The following is a 10,453-nucleotide window of genomic DNA, read 5'->3' on the forward strand; positions in this document are numbered from 1 at the left end:
GACGCTCAGGTTAAAATTCTGATGGTCTACCGACGGAGCTACGCAAGCTCCGTTGAGATATCGGCGCCGAGCCGCCCCCACCAGAGTCTGACCGGCGCCGTTACACCGTCTGTGTTCCATTTGTTCTCTCTCCACTGATCCCTCCGCTCTTGAATGACTGACTCCGTTCTCGGATCTGTTTACTGGAAGGACTCCGGTGCACCTTGTAAAACGGAGCCTGGGTAGCTCTAACAGAAGTCAGAATGGAGTAATACAGCACGAAAATTGGCCGTTCGGCCCAGCTGCTCGCTGCCGACCAGTATGTCCAATCCAAGCACGTCCCATTTGCCAGGGATTGACACATAACCTTTCAAAGCTTTCCATTCCTTGGACACGTCCAACTGACTTTAAAATGTTGTAATTGTAACTGGCTCCACCACTCCCTCTGTCAGCTAATTCCACACACATCCCAGTGAGGTTATTGACGACCGGGGAGGATCTGACGGTCCGAAGGGTCTGTTTGCATATTATTTAAGTCTAGGATTGTCTGACTCTTCAGAACAATCTTGAAGAGCCGGGAACCAAATGATTTCATGTTATAAGAGAATGTGACTGGGAAGTTTGAGAAACGCGTGGAAGTGATCAGAAAGGACCCGTTTGCACTTCATGGGATTGAAGTAAATTTGGAGGCCGGCGAGTCAACCTGTGATAAAAAGGCAGCGCCTGAACAGGGACTTGAACCCTGGACCCTCAGATTAAAAGTCTGATGCTCTACCGACTGAGCTACCCAGGCTCTGTGGAGACAGATTCCCAGAGCGCCCTTCAGTGGCTGACTGGCGATGTTGCACTCTAGGTCTCCCACCTGTTTCCTCTTCAGTGATCCCTCCAGCCCTGACTGACGGACTCTTTTCTCAGATCCGTTACCTCCACGCACTCTGGCAGAAGCAACTTCCCAGAGCCTGGGTAGCCCAATCAGTAGAGCATCAGACTTTTAATCTGAATGTCCAGAGGTCAAGTCCCTGTTCAACCGCTGCCTTAATATCAGCTGTTGACTCCCCCCCACCAAATTCCTATCCATGCCGTGAAATGCAGCGTTTCGTCACTGAACACATTAAAATGTTTCTCAAAATACCCACTGTTTTCCGTCATGTACGTTGTTTCCTAAGATGACGTCTTTCGGTACCCGAGACTTCTGGGCCATTTGGTAATCAGTCCAATACGGAGATACAGAGAAAACGGTTTCTCTACGGCTCAACCAGAGAGATGTTTCCATGCATGAGTGCATGGAGGTTGTAAATAGAAATAACAAGTAACAGGATACAGAATAAAGCAAGAAAACAGGTCGTTTGGCCCAACTGTTCGGTATCTACGAGGATGCCCCATCCATGCACGTCTCGCTTGCAAGCGATTGGCCCATAACCTTCTAAACCTTTCCAATCCATGTACCCGTCCAACTGTCTTTAAAATGTTGTGATTGTACCTGCCTCAGCCACTTCCGCTGCCAGGTAATTATATGCACATCGCGTCCTCTGTGTTAAAAAAATTGCCCCTCTAGTTCCTCTTTACAACTTTCCCCTTTCACCTTAAACCCAAGCCCTCTGGTTCTGCATTCCCCATCTCTGGAGTAAAGACTGAGTGCATTCACCCTGTCTGCGCCCCAATGCCCATAGAGTGTTATATTTACAGAGAAAACGCAGTGCAGGCAGGCAGACAAACAATGTGCAAGGGCCACATGGAATCAGATTGAGTGATAAAGAGTCCATCTTATAGTAGTAGCGGACCGTTCAATGGTCTCACAACAGCGGGATAGAAAGCGTGTTTCGTGCTTTCAGGCTTTTGTATCTTCTGCAGGATGGAAGAGATGAGAAGAGAAAATATCCTGGGTAGGTAGGGCTTTTGATTATACTGGCTGCTTCACCGAGGCAGAGGGAAGAGAAGTCCAGGGCCGGGAGGCTGGATTTCACGATGCGCTGCGCTGTATCCATAACTCCCTGCGGTTTGTTGCGGTATTTTCTATGGTACCAAGCTATGATGCATCGGAGTGGATGCATTCTAAAGCGCATCTATAAAAATTGGCATTGATGTGTGAGCAGTGTTTTGATTTAATAAAATACCATATTTTACTAACACATGCTGCTGCCAGTTCCATGTTGCGTGATCAAACAGTAACGCCTGAACAGGGACTTGAACCCTGGAAGCTCAGATTAAAAGGCTGATGCTCTACCGACTGAGTTCCCCAGGCTCTGGGCGACCTGCTATCCAGCGCGCCCTCTGCTGTCTGACTAACCTGCTACACTGTTTGTGTTCAAGGTGTGTGGTCAATTCTCTTATTATTGTCAGATGTACCGAGCTACAGTGAAAAACATTTCTTGCATACCGACCGTACAGGTCAATTGGTTACTCAAGGCATTGAGGTAGTATAAGGGGAAACAATTACAGCATGCAGAATAAAGTGTCATAACTACAGATAAAGTGCAGTGCAAGCAGACATTAAGGTGCAAGGTAACAACGAGGTAGATTGTAAGGTCAAGAGTTCATCTTATTGTACCAGTGACGTTCAATCTTCTTCTAATAGCGGGATAGAAATTGTCCATGAGCCTTGTACAGTGAGGTGATTGATGACCAATGAAAAGCCAGACGAGCTGAAGGGTCTGTTTCCATGATGTTTAAGTCTTTGATTGTCTGACTCTTGACACCAATCTGGGGCACCATTTGACTCCTTGTTCTAAGAGAATGCGACTGGGAAGTTTGACGTACGCGTGAAGTGTTCAGAAAGGATACTTTTGCATTTCATGGGATTGAGGTAAATTTAGAGGACGGGGAGTCAACTTGTGACATAAAGTCAGCGCCTGAACAGGGACTTGAACCCTGGACCCTCAGATTAAAAGTCTGATGCTCTACCGACTGAGCTACCCAGGCTCTGGGGTAGCTGATGCCTAGCGCGCCCTCTGCTGTCTGACTAACCTACTGCGCAGCTTCTGTTCAGTGTGTCTGGTAAATTGGTAAATTGGTTTGTTATTGTCACTGAGGTACCGTGCAAAACGTGTTTTACATACCGTCCACACAGATCAATTAATTACGCAAAGCATTGATGTAGTACAAGGTAAAAACAATAACAAAATGCACAGTAAAGTGTTACAGTTACAGAGAAATTGCAGTGCAGGTAGACAATAAGGGGCAAAGTTATAACGGGGTGCATTGTGAGGTCAAGAGTTCTTCTAACAACAGGGTAGAAGTTGTCCTTGAGCCTTGTGCAGTGAGGTGATTGATGTCGGGCGGTCATTCGACGGGCCGAAGGGTCTGTATCCATGTTGTTCAGGACTTTGATTCTCTGACTCTTGAGACCAGTCTTGAAGTGACGGAGCACCGAATGACTTCATTTTATAAAGGAGTGTGACTGGGAATTTTGAGAAAGACGTGAAGTGTTCGGAAAGGACACGTTTGCATTTCATGGGATGGAGGTAAATTTGGAGGCCGGGGGGACGACTTGTGATAAAAAAAAGGCCGCGCCTGAACAAGGACTTAAACCCTGGACCCTCAGATTAGAAGTCTGATGCTCTACAGACTGAGCTACCCAGGCTCTGTAGAGATATATTCTGAGTGCGCCCACCGGAGGTTGACCTGCGCTGTTACACTGTCGGTGTTCCACCTGTTAAATCTTCAGTTATAGCTCCAGTCCTGAGTGACGACTCTGTTCTGAGATCCTTTATCTCCACGCAGCATGGCGCCTCCAACTTTCCAGAGCCTTGGAAGCTCAGTCCGAAGAGCATCAGACTTTAAATCTGAGGGCCCAGGGTTCAAGGACCTGTTCAGGCGATGAGTTTATATCGGGAGATGACTGCCCACCACCACATTCAGATCCATCTCGTAAAATGCATCGTTCCCGTGCTGAGCACATGAAAATGTATTTCAAAACACGCACTGTTTGTGGCTCTGTTTTCTGACACGTACGTTCTTTCCTAAGATGGCGTCGTTCGGCACCCGAGACTTCTGGACCATTTGTTGATCAGTCATGTCCATAGATATAGTGCAAAGGTTTTGTCTGCGCCTCAACCAGACAGATATTTCCATGCATGAGTGTATCGAGGTTGTAAAAAAGAAAAATAAGTAACAGAATGCGGAATAAAGCAAGAAAACAGGTCGTACGGCCCAAGTGTTCGGTACCGACAAGGATGCCCCATCCATGCATGTCTCATTTGCGAGCGATTGGCCCATAACTTCCTAAACCTTTCCAATCCATGTACCCGTCGAACTGTCTTTAAAATGTTGTAATTGTACCCGCCTCAACCACTTCCTTTGCCAGCTTATTGCATACACATCGCATCCTCTGTGTTAAAAATTGTCTCTCCAGTTCCTCTAACATATTTCCCCTTTCACCTTAAACCCATGCCCTCTGGTTCTGGATTGCCCGTCTCTGGAGTAAAGACTGAGTGTATTCACCCTGTCTGTGCCCCAATGCCCATCGAGTGTTATATTTACAGAGAAAGTGCAGTGCAGGCAGACAAATAAAATGCAAGGGCCACAACAACGCTTTTGGGAGATCAACGGACGTACCCTCTGGTGCCAGACAATGCCAGACTATTTTTCTCTATTGCAGGATTTAGACTTTGTCCATTTTATTAAAGAACAGATTTCCTTTTTCTTTTCAACTAATTTTACGGAAGACTTTTCAAATGGGATATTATGGGATACATTTAAAGCTTATATCCGGGGTCAAATAATTTCATACTCTGCTGTATTGAAAAACGACCTAATAATAAACTAAGTTACTGGCTGATAACATCAAAGAAATTGATAAAAATACTCTTATGCTCCTAATTTGGAGCTTTATAAAAAGAGAACTGAACGTCAATAACAACACAGTTTATTATTAACATCTCCAATTGAAAATCAATTACTGAAAACCAAGAGTCAGTTTTATATGAATGGTGATAAATCTGGCAAATTGTTGGCCAACCAACTGAAAGCTGCTTCAACTAAACGTCAGATTATTAAAGTTCGTAAACGAGATGGTAATTACACAGTGGACCATGATCAAATTAATAAATCTTTTCAATCATTTTATACTTCGTTATATCAATCAGAATATCCTGAGGATCCTACATTAATGCATGAATTTTAAAGGAATTTGAGGACTCCGAAATTATCACTGAATGAACGTTCAATATTAGATGCACCCATTTCGGAGGAAGAAATAAAGAAAGAAATTTCCTCAATGAATTCGGTAAAACATCTGATCCTGATGGGTATACAGCTGATTTTTTAAAATCCTTTTCTGATCATTTTTTCTCCCTGGTTAGGTAAAATTTTTAAAGATGCCCTATCAGTAGGCAAATTACCACAATCTTTTTATGAAGCAGCTACCTCTTTAATTCTGAAGAAGTATAGATATCCTATTGAATGTGCATCTTATAGACCTATTTCTTTATTTAATGTGGATTCCAAGTTTTTTTTCCAAAATATTGGCTTCTAGAATGGAAAAGATACTTCCACAAATTATTTCTGATGACCAGACAGCATTTATTAAATAATTGTTATTTGCATTTTAATATTAGGATGTTAATGAATATTGTATATACCCCTTCATCTCTAATCCAAGAATCTGTTATCTCGCTAAATGCCGAGAAGGCGGTTGATAGAGTTGAATGGGAATATTTATTTAACACGCTTGAGAAATTTAATTTTAGTCCAAATGTTATATCCACGATTAAATTGATTTATCACACACCTATGGGTTCAATACTTACTAATAATCAGAGATGCCCCTTTTTCATGCTTTTTCGAGGCACTAGGCAGGGTTGCCCTTGAGTCCTCTGTTGTTTTAGATTGTCTTGGAACCCTTGGCAATTACCCTTCGGGACTCTTCTAACATACTTGGTGTTACTCGTGGAAAGGAAATCCGAAAGATATGGGGATTTGCAGATGACCTGTTACTCTATATTTCTAACCCAGAGAAATATCTCCCTGCAGCATTATCACTGCTTGCGCAGTTTAGTGTTTTCTCTGGTTATATATTAAATCTTAATAACAGTGAACTTTTCCCATTGTCCCAATTTATAGGCAATTACCATTTAGATTAATGACTGTTTATTTTACGTATCTCGGTGTTACAATTACCATGAAGCATAAGGATTTATTCAAAGTTAAATTTTTACCTCTAAGTGATCATGTTAAACAATTATTTACTAAATGGTCCCCATTGTCTCTATCATTGATTGGCCGAATTAATGCGGTTAAGATGAATATTTTACCAATTTTTAAAAATTTATTTCAGGCGGTTCCAACCTTCATCTCGAAATCCTTTTTTGATTCTATTGATTCTAAAACTCTTTCATATATATGGCAGAATAAAAATCCAAGTTTAAGTGAGAAATATTTAGAAAAATTAAGAAAGGATGGTGGTATGGCTTTGCCTAACTTTAGATTTAACTATTGGGCAATTAATATTAGACATTTAATTTTCTGGGCACAAGAACTGAATGTAATTGAATGTCCTCGATGGGTGTATCTTCAGTATGAGTCTGTGCAAGGATTTTCATTAGCTTCTATTTTAGGAGCTTCACTCCCTTTCGCTCTTACTAAATTGAGTAAACAAATGATTAACCCAATATTTAAACGTACAATACGAACATGGTTTCAATTTCGTAAATTTTTTGGATCGAATAAATTCATTTTATCAAGTCCTATCCAATCTAATTTTTTTCTTTCAACCATATAGAATTGACGTAGATTTTCTTTATGGGAAATGAAGGGAATAACACGTTTTCGTGATTTATTCATTGATAACTGTTTTGTGTCTTTTGAACAGTTGTCTAATAAATACAGTTTGCCTAGATCACATTTTTTTCGATATTTACAGATTAGAAACTTTTTAGAAGTTACTTTACCTTCTTTTCCGATAATATATAAAACTGAAATTACGGTAAAAATCTTCGGTTTTAATCCTTATCAGAAGGGCTTGATAGCAATAATATATGATCTGATTATGAAAATACGTCTAGAGACACTTGATAAAATTAAGAATGAATGGGAAGGAGAACTACAGATATTTTTACCCACAGAGACATGGAAGAAATCTTCAATGTGTGCCAGACACTCTTTGATACAGTTTAAGGTGGTTCATAGGACCCATATGCCGAAGAACAAGTTATCCCATTTTTATCACCATATAAATACGAGAGATGTAATGCGGAGGTCCTGCCCTCTTCTGCAAAAATATTGGAAAGACATTTTTAATATTATTCCAACTGTATTGAATATTTATCTGCAGCCCCATCCTATTACTGCAAATTTTGGCTTTCCAATGCTGGACTCTGGCCATCTATCCGCTTCTGCTTTTCGTATGATTGCTTTTGTTACATTGATGTCCAAGAGATCCATTCTATTCAAATGGAAGGACCCTATACCCACTACTATATTTCAATGGTTTTCTCAAACTATAAGATGCTTAAACTTAGAAAAAAATTAGGAGCGGTACTGTTGATCCTTCGCTGACCACCTCTCAAACTCCCTCTGCTCATGTCCGAGGAAGCAGCTCCTGCCTCAGCTGTGGCGACATCGGCAGGTCCCACCTCGGCCCCAGTGGTCACTTTGCACCACACAGAAAGGGGTGGAGGCAGATTATCCTCAATCCTGAGGAAACACCTTATCAAAGGAGACAAACGTGAGCAGATTCGGTGTAAAAAAAAGGCTTCCGCAACACTTCTAATCACTAGGAAGTTTTGTGAAGTCGATACTTAAATAAGTTGTTCCATTTGCAGCTGGGATTCTGGTCGCCAACCTCCCGCTGTTACTCAGCAGCAGGTAACAACAGAGAAACAAGGACTACAGATAATGGAATCTAGATGAAAAACACGATGATGCTGGAAGAACTCAGCAGGCCAGGCGGCATCCGTGGAGAAAAGCAGGCGGTCAACGTGTCTGGTCAGGACCCTTCTTCAACACTGAAGTTAGGAAAATAGAGAAGCCCGATGTACAGGAGGGATAATCAGGGCAGTGATAGGTGGACAAAAGTGGGGGAGGCGGGGTGGGCACGGGGTGGTAGGGTCCCGTTGGAGATGGCGGAAGTGGCGGAGAATGAGGTTTTGGATACGTAGGCTGGTGGGATGAAATGTGAGGATAAGGAGGAACCTATCCCTGTCGGGTCTGGGAGGGGTGGGGGCGAGAGCGGAGGTGCGGGAAATGGCAGAGATACGGGTGCGATCTCTCTTGACCACAGACGGGGGAAACCATGGTTAGAAAAGAAGTTGCACATCTCGGATGTCCTGGAGTTGAAAGCCTAGTTATGGGAACAGATGCGGCGGAGGCGGTGAAATTGAGAATACAAGGGATAGCATCCTTGCAAGAGACAGGGTGGGAGGAGCGGTGGGCATCAGTGGGTTCGCAGAAGATGTCAGAGGACATCCTGCGCCCTGAGCCCACCCGCCTCCCCTTTTCTGTCCACCCATCACGGATCTGCTTATCTCTCCTATACATTGGGCTTCCCCTTTCCCTATCTTCAGTCCTGAAGAAGGGTCCCTGACCCGAAAGGCTGACGGCCTGCTCTTCTCCACCGATGCTGCCTGGCCTGCTGAGGGCCTCCAGCATCACCGTGTTTTTTTAGCAGTTCACGGCAGCTGATGCTGGGGCTCCACGCCCCCCACCCCCCACCCCCACCGTCGGTTGGCCATTCACGTCACGAATTTCTGTAGGGATCCTCTGCCCGGTAATCGGTTTGCTCACAAACATTACCGATGGAATTGCTCCCCCCACCCTCCCTTCAGAACCGCCTCCGGTACTATTATTTCTTGTCGCCTTTCCCATACACCTCTCACCCACTCCAGACTCCCCCTTCAGTTGCTGGTTGCATCCACACACCACCCATAATTTTCCCCCACCGGATCCCTTCCCCCATCCGCTTCCATCTGCCCGTAGCCTCACCGTCAGCAAATGATTCCCATGATTACCTTCCTTTCATATCATTTCCCAGTACTGGTTGTCCTTCTGTTCCCGCTAATCACCGCCCCAACTGTCTCCAAACATCACTCTCTCTCCACAGCCCCGCTCCTGGATGCACCTTCCGTTTTGCCTGCTTCCAGCCATCATCTACCTCCCAGCCTCATCACTCCCATGCCCCCATCCACCCTACACTCTTCACCCCTCGTTGATTAGGGAAAGCCAGAGGGGAAAGTCGTGTCTAACTAACCTGGTTGAGTGTTTTGACATGGTGACGAGAGAGACAGTTGCAGGTCGAGCTGTGGATGTCATCGATATTGACTTCAGTAAGACATTCGACAAGGTCCCGCATAATCGGTCAATCAAGAAAGTTCGGATGCATGGGGTCAGTGGAGAATTGGCTGTGTGGATCCAGAACTGGCTTGCCCATAGAAGACAGAGGGTGGTGGTTGAAGGGACCTATTCGGGCTGGAGGCCTGTGCGTAGTGGGGTTCCACAGGGATCTGTACTGGGACCTCCGCTGTTTGTGATGTACATGAAAGACCTGGATGAGAATGTTGATGGGTGGGTTAGTATGTTTGCAGGCGATATCAAGATTGGTGGAGTTGTGGATAGTGTAGAAGACTGGTGACGGATACAGCGTGATATAGATGAGCTGCAGGCGCGGGCAGAGAAATGGCAGATGGAGTTTAAACTGGATAAATGTGAGGTGTTGCTCCTTGGTAGGACTGATGTCAAGAGGCAGCATACTCTAGGGGCAAGACCCTTAACCGTGTTGAAGAGCAGAGAGACATTGGGCTTCAAGTCCATGGCTGACTGAAAGTGGATAGACGGGTAGATAGGGTGGTTAAGAAGGCTTATGGAATGCTTGCTTCCATTAATCGAGGTATTGAGTAAAGGAGTCAAGTTATGACGCGTCTCTTTTGAATTCTGGTTCGGCCGCATTGAGAGTATTCCGTGCAATTCTGGTCACCTCACTACAGGAAGGATATCGAGGCTTCAGAGAGGGTGCAGAGGAGGTTCACCAGGGCGCTGTCTGGATTGGAGGGCATGTGCTATCAGGAGAGGATGGACAAACTTGGGTTCTTTTCTCAGGGGCAGCGGAGGCTGAGGGGCGATCTGTTGGAGGTGTATAAAATCATGAGGGTGGACAAGCAATTTCTTTTTCCCCATTACTGAGAGATCCAGCACCAGAGGGCACGCATTTAAGGTGAGAGAGGGTAGGTTTAGAACAGACGTGAGGGGTAAGTTTTTTTTTAATCAGAGGGTGGTGGATACCTGGAATGAATTACCTGATAGGTTGGTGGAGGAAAATTCATTGGGAACTTTAAAGAAGGGCTTGAATCGGCACACGAATGAGAGGGAAATAGAGGGATATGGGCATTCTTCAGACAGGAGGAATTAGCTATGTCGGCACAAGTTTGTGGGCCGAAGGGACTGTTCTTTGCTGTACTGTTCTATGTTCCTCTGTACACCAATCTCCTGCTGCCGCCTGCCTCAGCCCTCCCCCTCCCCGATTTATACTGGCCGTCCACCCGCT

At 44.5% G+C, this 10,453-nt stretch overlaps 3 non-coding genes across 3 annotated transcripts; all 3 read right to left on the reverse strand.

The window, feature by feature from the left end:
* Positions 1–699: 699 nt before the first annotated feature.
* Positions 700–772, reverse strand: trnak-uuu (transfer RNA lysine (anticodon UUU)). Its single transcript has one exon. It is a non-coding gene; the product is annotated as a tRNA-Lys (tRNA).
* Positions 773–2,825: 2,053 nt separating this feature from the next.
* Positions 2,826–2,898, reverse strand: trnak-uuu (transfer RNA lysine (anticodon UUU)). The gene has a single exon. It is a non-coding gene; the product is annotated as a tRNA-Lys (tRNA).
* A 588-nt stretch (positions 2,899–3,486) lies between these two features.
* trnar-ucu (transfer RNA arginine (anticodon UCU)) lies at positions 3,487–3,559 on the reverse strand. The gene has a single exon. It is a non-coding gene; the product is annotated as a tRNA-Arg (tRNA).
* Between the last annotated feature and the right edge of the window lie 6,894 nt (positions 3,560–10,453).

The sequence above is a fragment of the Pristis pectinata genome, chromosome 44, assembly GCF_009764475.1.
Source record: "Pristis pectinata isolate sPriPec2 chromosome 44, sPriPec2.1.pri, whole genome shotgun sequence".
Taxonomy (NCBI): domain Eukaryota; kingdom Metazoa; phylum Chordata; class Chondrichthyes; order Rhinopristiformes; family Pristidae; genus Pristis; species Pristis pectinata.